The following is a 15,409-nucleotide window of genomic DNA, read 5'->3' on the forward strand; positions in this document are numbered from 1 at the left end:
AGCGAGACCCTGTCTCTTAAAAATAAAAAAAGTGTCTGTTAGTTACCTGAAATTGACTTTTGTGTATAATGTGAAGAGTCCAATTTCATTTCTTTTCCAAATAGAGCACTATTTGTTCCAGTGCCATTCAATCATTGAAAAGTGTTCTTTAGGTGTTGCTTTGCATTGCCAGGCTAGTCTCAAACTCCTGGGCCCAAGTGATCCTCCTGTCTCAGCCTCCCAAATAGCTGGGGCTACAGGTGTGCACCACCACACCCAGGTCACTGGGCTCTCTATTCTGTATTACTGGTAGATTTGTCTATTTTTGATCTCCTTCCACACTGCCTTAATTACTATGAAAGTTGACAGTATCAAAATGGAATCATTTGTGTAAAAATTCCCCAAAGACCCTGACAAATACAGCCAGGAAACCTAAGAAGAGAGCGTTCTCACACTTGCATGCCTGATAACAAAATTACCATAGAAGACTCTGGAAAATCACAACATTAACAACGGTCATTGTAACCTTACACAAAACGTACTTCTATGAGGATATCTGCTCAGCAATTGTCTGTCTAACCTCAGACTCGAGCCACCCTTGTTATTATAGATTCTTGTAGCCAAGGATAATTTCAAAACAATTATGTAATGCCCCTAATTTTTCCTGTAAAAACCTTTGTCTTCCTTTACCTCCTTGAATACACACATAGTTTACTGTGGCATGTGTATTGCCATTGCAATGCCCTATTCCCAAATAAACATATTTTTCTTTTAGAGAGCCTCTCTCTGTTGTTTAGGTTGACACAAATGGTGCCAGAAACAGGACCTGAAAAAAGATCACTATCACAAGGAACTGACAGTTCTTGAATCTGGTGCAGTACTCATTTCAGTTCTCTGCTTCCATGGCTCACTTTTTCTGCCCTGATGAGTCTTCTCTAAGACCACGCCCCCTTCTTTATGGTAGAAGCTCTTGACTTTATTTGGGGTCTGATTTGAATAAGGCAGCCCTAAATAAAGGACTTTACATCCCTCCTGGGATTAAACAAAGACTTTTTGTATTTTCTGGGAAGTCTTTTCTGATTTCTACAGAATTTCCATTCTGTCTGTGAGGCATATCTTTTCTGATGAATTTGCTTTTGGTCTGTGTGCCTACTTTAATATTTTGTCTGATCCACATGCCTGGGTTAAAATTTTTATGAACTTTCTTGGTTTTATTTTGGTTACATGCAACTTTTTTGTTGTTCTTTTCCCTTCATGTTGCTCTTTTCCCTTTCTTGTTTCTGAAAATCTTCTGAGAGCAAAAATAAACATTCTTTTAGAATGGACACATTCTAAATGATGGACACAGGATGGCTAAGTAAAAGCCACTAGAGTGGTTGTTACCATCAAATACATTGGTCCAAACTTATGACACTCTGACAAGATTGATAATTTTCTTTGCTCTTGAGAGATTGATAAGTAATGTAATGGGGTTTTCTTAATTTTTCTTTCTTTCTTTCTTTTTTTTTTTTTTAAGAAACAGAGTCTCACTCTGTCTCCCTGGTTGGAGTTCAGTGATGCAATCATAGATCATTGCAGCCTTGAAGCCCTAGGCTCAAGTAGCTAGGACTACAGGTACACGCCACCATGCCCAGCTACTTTTTTTGTTTTGTTTTGTTTTGAAGAGACGGTGTTTCACTATGTTGCTCAGGCTGTCTCAAACTCCTGGCCTCAAGAGATCCTCCTGCCTTAGCCTCCCAAAGTGTCAAGATTATAAATGTGAGCCACTGTACTCTGCCTGGGATTTTCAAACATTAAGGCATGCCAAGTTTTCTGGGACTCCAACCAGCTATATTTGATGGCCCATTCTCATGCACACTTAAAAAACTGATGGGTTTATGAAACGTTACAACAGGTCTCACTTAATCCTTTATGGTCATTTCATTTATTCAGCTGGTTAAGCCTAGGTTCATGGCTCAAAACTATTAAGCAAACTGAGATTATCATTTTACTTTATATTTTTCCTTTTTTAAACTTTGTATCTGTTACTTGTTAAAGTTTTGCAGAAGTATAGGTCTTAACAAAATAATGCTGGGCCAGCACTTTGAGATGACAGCCAAAGACTATAGACCTTAATAATAAACTCCAGGTAGACTTAGCCTGAGAGCCATTTTCTTCAAACCTCCCTTATTGCCCAAATGTGGCTTAATGGTTTTTGACACTGACTCATCACCAATCACTCCCCACAATGAGGGAAGAAACCAGCAACCAGGACACGTTCAACCTGGCCTCCAGGGACATCAGAATGTAACTACAAAATGACTGATCAGTGATGCATTCTGAGAAAGATCTTGATCAAAAAAGGGAAATGTGAAAATTGTCAGAATCAAAATGGAGTCACTTGTGTTAAAAACAAAACACCCTGACAGAGCTGGTGAAGGCTAAGAAGGGAAGGCTTTCACATGTGTATACCTGATAACTAAACTATTGCAAAAGACTCTGCAAAAACCACAACCTTACATAAAGACCACTGCAACCTTACACAACAAGTACTTCTGTGTGGACATCTGCCCAGCAACTGCCTGTTCAACCTAGAACTGGAGTCACCCTTATTATTGATCCTTGTAGCCAAGCATAATAATTTCAAAGCAATTATTTAATCCTCCTCATTTTTTCTTTGTCTTCCTTTACCTCCCTGAATACACACAGAGTTTACTGTGGCATGTATATTCCCATTGCAATGCCCTATTCTTAAATGAATGTCTTTTTCTTTTAGAGGTCCTATTATTTAGATTGACAGCTTTAAAATAAAGCTTGTTTTTGTTTTGTTTTGTTTGTTTTTGAGGAAGAGGCTTGCTGTCGCCCAGGCTGGAGTGCAGTGGCACAATTATGGCTCACTGCCGCCTCCACCTCCTGGGCTCAAAGTGATCCTCCTGCCCACAGCCTCTTGAGTAGCTGGGACTATAGGTGCATGCCACCACAATTGGCTGACTTTGGTATTTTTTTGGGGGGTACAGATGGGGTTTTGCCATGTTGCCCAGGCTGGTCTTGAACTCCAGGCTCAAGCAATCCACTTGCCTCGGCCTCCCGAAGTGCTGAGATCATAGGCATGGGCCACCGTGCCTAGTCTATAATAAAGCTTGTTATCCGGTAGCACAAGTTTTCCTCCTCTCACTCCTTCTCCTCTTCTTTTTTTTTCTTCCTCCTCTTCCTCATGAATGCTTGTCTTTGCTCTCCCATAACATTTTGAATTAGCTTGTCAAGTTTCTCACACATACACAGAAATTTATTGAGATTTTGTTGGGAATTGCACTGGCTCTGTAGGTAGGTTTGGAGAGACTTGGCATTTTTCAGTATTGACTCTTCCAATTTATGAACATGTTATATCTTTATTTAGGTCTTCTTCAGTGTCTTTCAATGTTTTCTTCAGGCAGGTTTTGCATTTCTTTGATCGATTTATTCCTAGGTACTTGATATTTGTTTGGAGCTGTTGGAAATGGTATCTTTAAAAAAATTATCTTTTTTACTAGCATATATAAATAAATATTGATTTTTTAAAATATGATTTTTGTATCTATTAACCTTGTTAAAAACTCTTTTATTGTTAAGTTTATCTGCAGATTGTTTTGAAGTGCCACAAACAATTTTTTTTTTTTTTTTTGAGACGGAGTTCTGCTCTTGTTGCCCAGGCTGGAGTGCAGTGGCGCGATATCAGCTCACTGCAACCTCCGCCTCCTGGGTTCAAGCAATTCTCCCGCCTCAGCCCCCCGAGAGGCTGGAATTACAGGCGTCCGCCACCTCGCCCTGCTAAGTTCGTATCTGTAGTAGAGACGGGATTTCACCATGTTGGCCAGGCTGGTCTCGAATTCCCGACCTCAGGTGATCCTCCCGTCTTGGCCTCTCAAAGTGCTGGGATTACAGGCATGAGCCAACGGCGCCCGGCCTCCACGTACATAATTACATAATCTATGAAAAAATAATTTTGTTTCTTCCTATTTAATCTTCAATCCTTTTATTTTTCTTGCCTCACTCCACTGGCTAAGGACCTTCGGCTTCAATAATGGGTAGTCTCATCTGTAGCACACTTAATCATCACTAAGCTTTCCCAGCCTCAGGTCAATAGTATTAGGAGGTTGGTTCCTCACCGGAGGGTCGGGAACAAGACGCCAGAGCCCTTCTTCCTGCGCCTGCAGCGAGTTAAGGCCGAGGGTATGCCTCTGGCGGGCTCATCTTCCAACACAGAAGACCCCGCCGCCCTCTCTGGTTGCCGCGCAACGGCGTCGTTCTGACCCAGGGTAGGTGCAGGGCGGCTGGAAGCACGTGCCGCCGCTTCCTCATTCTGGGACTACATCCCCCACAATGCCGCGCGCCGCGGGCGGCTGGCCCCCGAGTGCGGGAAGGGCCGGCAGGGAGGCGGAGCGGAAGCCGAGTGCGAGGGACGAGCGGAGTAAAATCTCCACAAGCTGGGAACAAACCTCGTCCCAACTCCCACCCACCGGCGTTTCTCCAGCTCGATCTGGAGGCTGCTTCGCCAGTGTGGGACGCAGCTGACGCCCGCTTATTAGCTCTCGCTGCGTCGCCCCGGCTCAGAAGCTCCGTGGCGGCGGCGACCGTGACGAGAAGCCCACGGCCAGGTAATGAGTAAGGGGCGAGTCCGCCAGCCGGGCCCGCACCTCTCGCGCAGCCCCTCAGCCTAGCCGGCCGCTCCTCCCCCGCCGCGCCCCCGTCCCCGGTCCCCGCCCCGCTAGGGCCGCTGCTGCGGAAACCCGGCTTAGGAACGGGCCGGCAGCCTCCGGCCGCGGCCAGGAAGGCTCTTTGTCCCTTCCTTTGGGCCGCGTCTCTGCCCCTCCGCGTCTGACAGCCGCGGCGCCTCGGCTCGGGCGGAGAGCCCAGCGTGGCTGGGGCTGCGCGAGTCGAGCGGGGCGGGCTTGGTCCGGAGCTGCGGGATGGAGATCCCGGGCGGCACCGCACTCACTTCTTTTTCTGTTTTTGACAGCTCAGTTCTCTTCTACTTTGGGAGAGAGAGAAAGTCAGATGCCCCTTTTAAACTCCCTCTTCAAAACTCATCTCCTGGGTGACTGGTAAGGATGAACTTAAACTGCCGTGTTGATTGTTGACTGTGACGGTAATGAGAATGGCTCAGCCAGCTGGGGTTCGAATCCTGCCTGGGTTTCTCTCACTGCCTGCCTTGGTGATCTTGGTTACTTAAAGGCTCTAAGCTTGAGTTTTCTCATCCATCAAAACACACACCTGTAAGTGGTTAGAATTAGGAATATAGACCTATAACGTCATTAGTTCTTCATTTGATGAAAAGATCCTTTGTGATACTTTCATTAGCTATGACTGAAGTGACCGAAGTGGCCTCTGGACTTGAGTTTTGTGCTTTTGTTTGTTTAATCATCCTGGGTTGTGTGTTCTTCACTTTATCTTAAACCTAACCAAAGGATTCATTAAAATATGCCGTCTTCCTAATTTCTGCTGTTTTAAGATGGCTGAGAATGTTCTTAGGAAATTGAAGACTCTGCTTTTCTGTGGATCAGCTTCAGAGTTACAAGTATTTATTCACCTCTCCCCTCCCCCTCAGGTGTGTCCTTTGGGGATCCTTAGAGGCGCTTAAGTGTTTGTTTCGTCAGAGTAGGCATCTAGGTATTTTACAGTCCTGCCTCTGGGCTTCACCATGTTTAACCTGGGTCAACTTTTTTCTACATCTGTCTGCATCTTCTCACTGATTAATAATTTCCCCAGTTTGGGATTTGTGTTTACAAGTTGTAGTTTTTGTTCACAAGACACCCTGAATGAACGCAATAAATTTCATCAGGAATGACTTGATAAATTTCACATTCGTCCCCTTTCAGTTTCAGTTGTTCTTGCACTATTTTCTCCTGAATTTTACTGACGTTGGTTATGAGTTTTTCTTCAAGGAAGTCTCTATGATCCTTAATTGAAGTTTATTTTTCACTTAAAATGTCTGCCTGTACTACTTTGAGTTCAAACGCTATTACACAATATGTGCAATAACAATCCTGATTAAATGCTGTTTTAAAATACGCAGTTGTAGGGGGGAAAAGCCAGTGGGCCTGATGAATTGCTGGTGTTATTTCTTTAGTGACAGATTAATTTTTAAAATACATGTGAGGGAGAAAAGGAGAAATCTAATGATGTATTTTATAAATATAACAGAGAGCCAGAGAATAAATAAGTGGAAAACTTATTTAAACTGTGGAAAACTTACTTAAACTGTGGAAAAAGGCATATGCACATAAAATTTCTGACTCACTCTAAAATGTGTTGCAAAAATACTTGTTTTGAGGAAAATGTTTCTATGTTGGTGTTATTTAGTGCAGTGTAGGACAGAGAGTAATGGCTACGGAAATAGGAGTCCTTAGTTTTGTCCTTGCTCTGTCACTATCTGTGTAACCTGAGATTACTTTGTGGTCCTCAATGTCCTCATCTCTAAAATAGTGAATTGGTCTGATTCCAAGGACTCTTCTAGCTCAGACTTTCAATGATAAAGGTTTTTAGAGGTTTTTTTTTAAATGTGGAAACAAAATTCGTGTAAACCCTTTTAGTCATTTGTGTTCTTAGTGTTTCTTCCTGCTTCAGGTCATATAATTCTTTCAAACTACCTTGAAAGAAGGAATACATTTAAGAGAACAAGAAAGCTGCCAGAAATAAGAATCTCTACCAGCCAGTTATCACTCTCTCATGAGCTGCAGTTTCTCTGCATTTTTGACATGCTTTGTTCTCTTTCTCCCTACTCTGTATCTTTTGCTCATAGCCCCTATACCTATTGTGCCTGATTCTTAATAACTTTAGCTTGTCAATCCCCTCATCCAACTTTATTATTTATTTTCATGACTTCTCCTTCAGCTCCTTCTGCCAACTGCCTGGTTTTCCCTGGGGCCTCTTTGTTTGAGGCCAGAGATGCTAGCCTAGTTGGCTTTGGAAGGGGAGGTGGGGACATGTGGCACAAAACATGATTGGCCACGGCTGTGACAGGTGAAGCTCTGTGATTGAAGTATCTAGTGCTGCATAGTGTGTGTCTATGTATATGTATATATATAGGTTTTTTTTTTTTTTTTTTTGAGACAGAGTCTTACTCTGTCACCCAGGCTGTAGTGCAGTGGTGCTGGCTCACTGCAACCTCTACCTTTTGGGTTCAAGCAATTCTTGTACCTCATGCCTGGCTAATTTTTGTAGTTTTAGTAGAGACAGGGTCTCACCATGTTGGCCAGGCTGGTCTTGAACTTCTGACTTCAAGTGATCTGCCTATGTCAGCTTCCCAAATGGTGGGATTATAGGTGTGAGCCCTGGAGCCCGGCCTGCATAGTTTATTTTATTGCATATTTTAGTTTAGTTAGTTTAGTTTGAGACAGCCTTGCTCTTTCACTCAGCTTGGAGTGCAGTGGTGCGATCTCTGCACACTGCATCCTCTACCTCCCAGGTTCAAGCGATTCTTGTACCTCAGCCATCCAAGCAACTGGGTTTACAGGCATGCACCACCATGCCTGGCTAATTTTTGTATTTTTAGTAGAGATGGGGTTTCACCATGTTGACCAGACTGGTCTCGAATGCCTGACCTCAAGTGATCCGCCCTCTTCAGCCTCCCAAGGTGCTGGGATCACAGGCATGAGCCACCACGCCAGGCCATGTTTTAAATTAAACTTTTACTGTAGCATAATGGTTAGTTTTCTTTTTGCCTTAACATTTTCTGTTTTTATCCCTGCCTTACTTTACCATTTTTCTTTTATCTGTTTTTGTAATATTCAGTGCTATTGTCTTCTATTCTGTCTCCCAAATGTGCCATCTAAAAATGATCTGATATCTTGACACTCATTATTTCCGTATCTTAGCTGGAATTTTAGTGTAGCTTCTCTCAAGGCAGTGCATTTTAAATATTAGACCTTATTATGGAGTGAATGGCTGTGTTCTGTGTTAATCCCGCCCCCCCCCCCCCCCCCCCCCCGCCCACCACCATATTAGCCTCAGGCAGTATTACATAGAGAAAATATTTTAGGAATGCCCCTTTTTCCCTGAAATTACATTCCGGGGTCAAGTCTGTGGAGGACTTTTTTTTGGGTCGTTTTTGGAGAGAACTGTTTGAACCTCTGAGCTGTGGTGAACATACTGTGTCTTTTTGTAGTAAATCTATGCCTCTCTAGCTGAAATTCCTTTGGAGACTAATAGGCAGTAGTTCTTCTAGTACCTTTGGCTGAGTGAAAGCTTCTCTGCCTGCTAGTTGCTGCTATTGCTGTTGATAGTTACTTTAGCTATAGTTATAATGGCACAAAATGTAGAGCACTGAATAGATGCAAAAATGAGATTTGAATGAGACATTTTAAGGTATGATTAGCCATCTATTTGTGTTTTTAATATTGCTGTTGCTATGTTTGCATAAAATACAAGGAAGTACTTCATGACAGATGACAGGGAGTGTGAAATGCAGTATTTTTTAAACTTTTTTGTTACAATCCGTAGTAAGAGATCTTTTTATAGCAAGACTCCATTGGTGGCTGAGTATGGTTGTGTGCACCTGCAGTCAGTCCTAGCTACTAGGGAGGTTGAGGTGGGAGAATCACGTGGGCCCAGGAGTTTGAGACTGGCCTGGGCAACATAGTTAGATCTGATATCAATAATTAAAAAAAAAAAAAAAGACTCCATACACGTATAACTGTGTGTGCATAGGCTGGGCTCAGTGGCTCATGCCTGTAATCCCAGCGCTTTGGGAAGCTGAGGCAGGAAGATCGCCTGAGCTCGAGTTTGAGACCAGCCTGGGCAACATAGTGAGACCTTGTCGCTGCTAAAAATAAAATTTGTCAAGTGTAGTGGCACACACCTGTAGTCCCAGCTGCTTAGGAGGCTGAGGCAGGGGCAAGGGTGGGGGCCTCTTCAGTCTGGGAGATCAAGGCTCAGTGAGCTATGGCCACTGCATTCTAGCCTGGGCAACAGAGCCAGACCTTATCTCAAACAGCAACAACTGTGTATGCATGCATGTGTCTGTATATGTAAAAATAAACTGGAAATTTAACAAAACAAAATTGGTAGTGTGTACAGTCTACTCTGATGGTTTCTATTTTATCTTGTGTTTCGAAAATTGCTCATTGCAAACTGTTGATTTTGTTCCCTGCTTTTGAAAAACAGTGGAGTCCTGCGCTGAAAGTTTGGATGCCTAACGTTTCTCTGTATGTTTGACTTTGAGTAGTCATTAATTCTCTTTGTGCTTCATTTTTCTTATCTTTATAATGAAGTTGTTCTAGTTTAAATATTTGCTGATTCTTTGTTTGATTTAATTAATTAATTAAATTTTGAGATAGAGTCTCACTCTGTCACCCATAGCTTATTGAAACCTGGCACTCCTGGGCTTGTGTAGTAGTCCTCCTGCCTCACCCTTCAGAGTAGCTGGGACTACAGGTGCGCACCACCATGCCCGGCTAATTTTTAATTTTTTTTTTGTAGTGACTGCGTCTTGCAGTGTTGCCCAGGATGGTCTTGTACTTCTGGCTTCAAGAAGTCCTCCCACCTCAACCTTGTAAAGTGCTGGGATTACAAGTGTGAACCACCATGCCTGTTTTACTTTTCTCTGGAAATAATGTTGGACTAAAGACAAGCACATATCTTTATGTCTGTGGCTAGGGAGAAACCACTGAAAAATGGCTTAAATATTTGGTTGTTTACATATACATAGTGTGCTGTTTGTCAAGTAGCATAATGGAGCTTGGAATAGCACTTTTCTCCAAAGATCTTGTAAAGTGGAGTGGACATGTTAATGCCTGTAATAAATATACAAATTTAGAAAAAAAATTTATCCATGTTTTTCTACTTTTGTGTTTCTTAACAGGGAATATTTTGGAGTTTGAAAAATTATATTTAAAATGCTTAATACAAGTTTTAAGTAAATGCACTGACAGATTGCTACCTAGACCTTATTTCATATCTGATCTTGCCACTGCCCCTTTCAGATTAGAGAACACCAATAAGAATATATTTTTCTTTGTAAACACCACCATATCAGATCATTACTATTCCTGTATATTACCAAATAGTGGAACTGCCATTTTCTTAAGACAGGGGAACACAAAGCTTTCTTTGCTTGTGGGTTTCCTTCTGTTCAGTTTGTATGATTTCTCCAGACCAGGCCATTTCATGCTGTGCTCTGGGAGCCTTCTCATTCTCATTTGTTTGTATTGAGGAAAATAGGAATAAGGAATTTGTTGACTGCTCCCGAGATTCTGGTAAAAGAAGAATTCTAAAGGTTTTGTTGGAAGGAAATTGGAACCAGACTTTGTACTTCCTCCTCTTTCTGAAATCAGATATTACCCCCTCATTATTCTTTGACCTCCCACCTCAGGCAGATGTTCCAAGACACATCACCATTTTTTTTTTTCTTCATAGCAGTTTATCACAAGCTGAGATAACTTGTTTGTTTGCTTGTTTGTTGTCCTGTTCCTATTAAAATAGTATCCAGAAAAACAGGAATCCTGTCTTTCGTATCTTGCTTTACCTTTCACATCTCTGGTTCCTGGCACGTGGTAGGTACTTTGCTATTGTGAATGAATTAGTGAACAAATGAATGAGTAAACCAAGTTCTTTCATGCCTTAAATAGAACTGCATGTAGTAAAGGTTGTGTTTGAGCCTAGGCCTTTATGCACTGCCCCCCACCCTCCACCTCCAATTCTTTTTTCTGGAAGTGTGTTATCACTATGTTTACTGATCATGGTGAAGGTCTCTATCTTTAGAAGACTTTGTATTTATCTTTGTTTTACTTCATATGTTTTTATCTTCTAGTTTTTTGCCTGTATAAAAACTAACATATAAGACTTCCGAAATCCTTCTTGTAGCAACTTTATAATACTTTGATTTATGTGAATACAGTTTACTTGAAACTTTAAGAGCCAGCTTAATAATTTAGTGAATAGTTCAAATTAGGCATCTTCAGGATCATTGTCCTAAACTGCCATTACTATTTTCTGGTTACATTCTTTTAAAGCAAAAAAGAACAAAACTTCATTTAATACAGTTTATTCTGTATTTACAAACACAATCTTTCTAGGGGAAGTAAGGAAGGTAGTGTGCTGTAGAGAAAACCCTAGACAGTGAGTCAGGACCTGTATTCTGGACCAGTAGGATTTCTGCCATTAACTGGTTGTTTCATTTTTAGGCAAGACACTTAACATCTCTGGGCTTCAGTTTCTTTATCTGAAATGCGAGGGAAATGGATTAGGTTTCTTCTCAGGTTCTTCCAGTCTAGAAAAGGATAATTGAAGATACTTTACCCCCAGATTTCTATCCTCTGGTCCTCTACCCCAAAACTCATTGCAGAGAGGTCACATTGCTGCGTGGGAGAAGGTGGGGTTAGGTTCAGGGATGTGTTTTAAAGTAAACATAAGGCATTTCTCAGTGACGGCTGATTGTTCACTAGGCTCTGTGGGGGATGTGGCAGCAGTGTAAGGCTTGTTGTTCTTGCCCATAAGGGACCTGGGACTTAATCAGGGAGACATGGCTTACACACATGCTTGGATGTGTGATATATAAAATTAATTGGTATGAAGTAACATGCTGTGGGAGTTAGAAGAAGATCAGTGTGGGGTAGAATAAGGTAAGGAGGTTTTGAAATCATTCTATCCGAGGTAAGATTTAAACAGGTATTTTACCTCGTCTCCTTTCAGACTACTTAGAAGATGAACTGTTCTCATCAGCAACATGCTATTGTGTCATCTTTTAGGACTAGGTAATGCTCCAGTGACTTAATACCAATGACATTTTCATGTTGTCCACAAATTCTGAGTAGAAACATTTTCAAGCCTGTAGCCTCTCTGAGAGCTGACTGTTATTAACTGAATGAGAGGATGTCAGCAAACAGGTAAGACACATGCTGGGTAAATAAAATTTATCATATAAATGTAAGATATAATTATTACTATTGTATGAAGCAGAGAGAAGACTGGCTGGATTGGAGGAGATATTTTTGTGACTAATGAGAAATAAACTTGGTCTTTGGAGACTGGGTTGTGGAGGCCCATGAGAGCTAATCAGGAGTTTTATTTGAGTCTGTTAAGACATTTCCTATATTACCTAATGTTACTCAGATTACCAAGAATTAGTAGCCTTGTTGCATAAATGCCTGACACTAATGATAAAGATTAATATTTATTGAGTAGTATGTCAGTTATTCTTTACCAGTATTAAATAGGTATTATTGTCCCCATTATATAAGTGAGGATATCAGGCCTTAGGGAGATAAAATAACTTTTACAAGGTTTTAAAGATATACTATAATTTCATATAGAAAATGATAGGGCCAGGTGCGGTGGCTCACGCCTGTAATCCCAGCACTTTGGGAGGCCGAGGCGGGTGGATCACAAGGTCAGGAGATCGAGACCATCCTGGCTAACATGGTGAAACCCCGTCTCTACTAAAAAAATACAAAAAATTAGCCGGGTGTGGTGGTGGGCGCCTGTAGTCCCAGCTACTTGGGACGCTGAGGCAGGAGAATGGTGTGAACCCAGGAGGTGGAGCTTGCAGTGAGCCGAGATCGAGTCACTGCACTCCAGCCTGGGCGACAGAGCAAGACGTCGTCTCAAAAAAAAAAAAAAAAAAGAAAATGATAGAGAGTACCTTGTGGCTAGAGTGGGATAGGAATTGGAGTGCAACATTTTGAAAACATTTTGAAGCAATGACATTTGAACTAAGTACTAAAGGATGAAAAGGAACAGGTTGTAGGGAAAGTACTCCAAGCTAGGGAATAGCAATTGTATAGACCCTGAGGACAGAAAGAATTTAATGTGTTTTCCCTAGCATGGGTTTAGCATGGTGAGCAAGAGGGAAGTGGTATGAGATTAGGACAAAGAGAAATGGGTAGAAGTCAGATTATGTAGGGCTTGTGGATTGCATGTTGTAAAGGTTGGTACTGAGTTTGCATGTTAGATTCTAAGTGCAGTGTGAAACTGTTGAAAGGTTTTTAAGCAGGAGAATGTGATGTGTGTGTGTGTGTGTGTGTGTGTGTGGTAAAAAATACATAATCTAAAATTTATCATTTTAACATTTAAGTGTACAGTTCAGTGACATTAAGTATGTTCACATCATCATGCAACCATCACTACCATCCATCTCCAGAGCTTCTTCATCATCCCCATCTGAAACTCTGTACCCATTAAATCATAACTTTCCATTCTCTTCTTCCATGTGGTAGCATGTATCAGAACATCTTACTTCCTTAGGGCTGAATAATATTCCATTGTATGTAGATACCACATTTTATTTATCTGTTTATCTATTGATGGACACTTGGGTTGTTTCCACCTTTTGGCTGTTATGAATAATGCTGCAATGAACATAGGCATACACATATCCCTTTGGGTTTCTGCTTTCATTTCTTTTGTGTGTATATCCAGAAGTTCAGTTACAGATTGTATGATAATCCTATGTTTAAGTTTTTGAGGACATGCCATACTGTCTTCCCCAGCAGCCACACCATTTTATGTGCCCACCAGCAGAGCAGAAGAGTTTCAATTTGTTCACATCCTTGCCAACACTTGTTTTCTGTTTTTTTTTTGTGTGTGTGTGATAACTATCCTAATGGGTATGAAGTGGTATTTCATAGTGGTTTTATTTATTTATTTATTTATGTTTTTGAGACCGAGTCTTGCTCTGTCGCCCAGGCTGGAGTGCAGTCGCGTGATCTCTGCTCACTGCAAGCTCCGCCTCCTGGGTTCACGCCATTCTCCTGCCTCAGCCTCCCAAGTAGCTGGGACTACAGGTGCCCGCCACCACACCCGGCTAATTTTTTGTATTTTTAGTAGAGATGGGGTTTCATCGTGTTAGCCAGGATGGTCTCGATCTCCTGACCTCGTGATCTGCCTGCCTTGGCCTCCCAAAGTGCTGGGATTACAGGTGTGAGCCACTGTGCCTGGCCTCATAGTGGTTTTAATATACATTTCCCTATGATTAATGAGGTTGAGCATTTTTTTTATTGGCAAAATGTCTTCAAATTATGAATTTTGTTTTTGAAAGAATATTTGACTGCTCTGAGAAGAATGGATTGAAGTAGAGTTGGAGAGGAGTCTGGCAAACCACTTGACAAGCAGCTATAGGAATCCACTTGGAGGTGGTGATAGTTGGATCACACTCTGTTGCACTTCTTCAGGTCTAGTACTTTACTGATACTTCATTTTAAGTGTGTCCCCTTTCCTTAGTTATTCTACTTTTGTGCCATATAGACTAATTACTTTTGTGACTTCTGCAGTTGGTTGAGAACTTTCTCCTGGGAATCTTAAAAATACTCAAGAATTTATCTTAGGCCAAAATAACAATGATGATGATTATTTTATTTTTTGCCTTTAAAACTCCAGACCAGGCACAGTGGCTCACACCTGCCATCCCTTTGGAAAGGCTGAGGCAGGAGGATCACGTGAGGCCAGGTGATCACGTGATGAGGCAGGAGGATCACGTGAGACCAGACTGGGCAACGTAATGAGACCCCGCCAAAAAAAAAAAGTACAAAAATTAGCTAGGCCTGGTGGTGTGCACTTGTAGTTCCAGGCTATTCAGAAAGCTAAGGTGGGAGGATTGCTTGAGCCCGGAAGGCCGAGGCTGCAGTGAGCTGAGATCGTGCTACTGTACTGCAAGCCTGGGCAACAGAGCGAGACCCTGTCTCAAAAGCAAAAAACAAAAAACAACTCTCTAGTTGTTAATTTGGTGAATTTCAAGTTTTGTGTTTTTTTTAAGTGATTAATAGAAAATTAATATAGTGGCCTAGAAATTAAGATTTAAAAGTTTTTAGATTGTAGACTGTTTTGATGGAAGAAGTACTCCAATAAGAGCTATGCCAGATGGTAGCCATAAGCCCTTGGCCTCAATGTTGGCCTATCAGGTTTCTGCTTAGTGACTCTGTCCTTATCTAAGTGCCCTTCTGGGGGCTGGATCAGTACTTGAAACATAAAGAAAAATTGAGGAGGTTCAAAGTGCAAGTTCCTCTGTTATTTGCAGCTTTGAACATTGCACAGAAAGAAGGGACATTGAATCTTTCCTTTCCTTTTTTTTCTTTCCTAAGGATGGAGGCTAATAATCATTTTCCTTTCTAATCACTAAATTAAAAGTACATAAGTAAATACCTTCAGTTGCTAAAGAAGTCAAAACTTCTTATCTTTTTTTATTTTTCTTATGTGAAATCACAGACAGTTCTCTGAGAATAGAACAGTGAGTGTATTCATATTGGCCCTGGAGAATAAAGTAATACCAGTGGAAATTGTTGCCTCTTCACTTTACTTCTACTTTTGCCTTATAAATACAGGGCCTAGCCTACCCTGGGGGTAATGACTCAGGTTCCAGCAGAGGTCACCTATTTTCAATCCCCTTCACCCCTTCCCCCTCAAGGTCGTCATGGTGTCATCTGAAGAATGACAAGGTTCATAAATTTGGAAAGGAGAGCTTTATTTCTTATAAAGGGTTGCA

General features: G+C 41.5%; 1 protein-coding gene across 11 annotated transcripts in view; it reads left to right on the forward strand.

The window, feature by feature from the left end:
- Positions 1-4,300: 4,300 nt before the first annotated feature.
- Positions 4,301-15,409, forward strand: part of CCDC126 (coiled-coil domain containing 126) — a 44,827-nt gene continuing 33,718 nt past the window's right edge. The window contains exons 1-4 of one of the 11 annotated variants that reach the window (XM_016957168.4): positions 4,301-4,592; positions 4,955-5,039; positions 11,626-11,819; positions 13,970-14,102. The gene's annotated coding sequence lies outside the window, so the exon portion shown is untranslated. Of the gene's footprint in view, positions 4,593-4,954; positions 5,040-5,104; positions 5,211-11,625; positions 11,820-13,969; positions 14,103-15,409 lie in introns of those variants that run through there. The other 10 variants (XM_016945547.4, XM_024357771.3, XM_016945546.4 and 7 more) reach the window with 10 other exon arrangements.

Source organism: Pan troglodytes, chromosome 6 (assembly GCF_028858775.2).
Source record: "Pan troglodytes isolate AG18354 chromosome 6, NHGRI_mPanTro3-v2.0_pri, whole genome shotgun sequence".
Taxonomy (NCBI): domain Eukaryota; kingdom Metazoa; phylum Chordata; class Mammalia; order Primates; family Hominidae; genus Pan; species Pan troglodytes.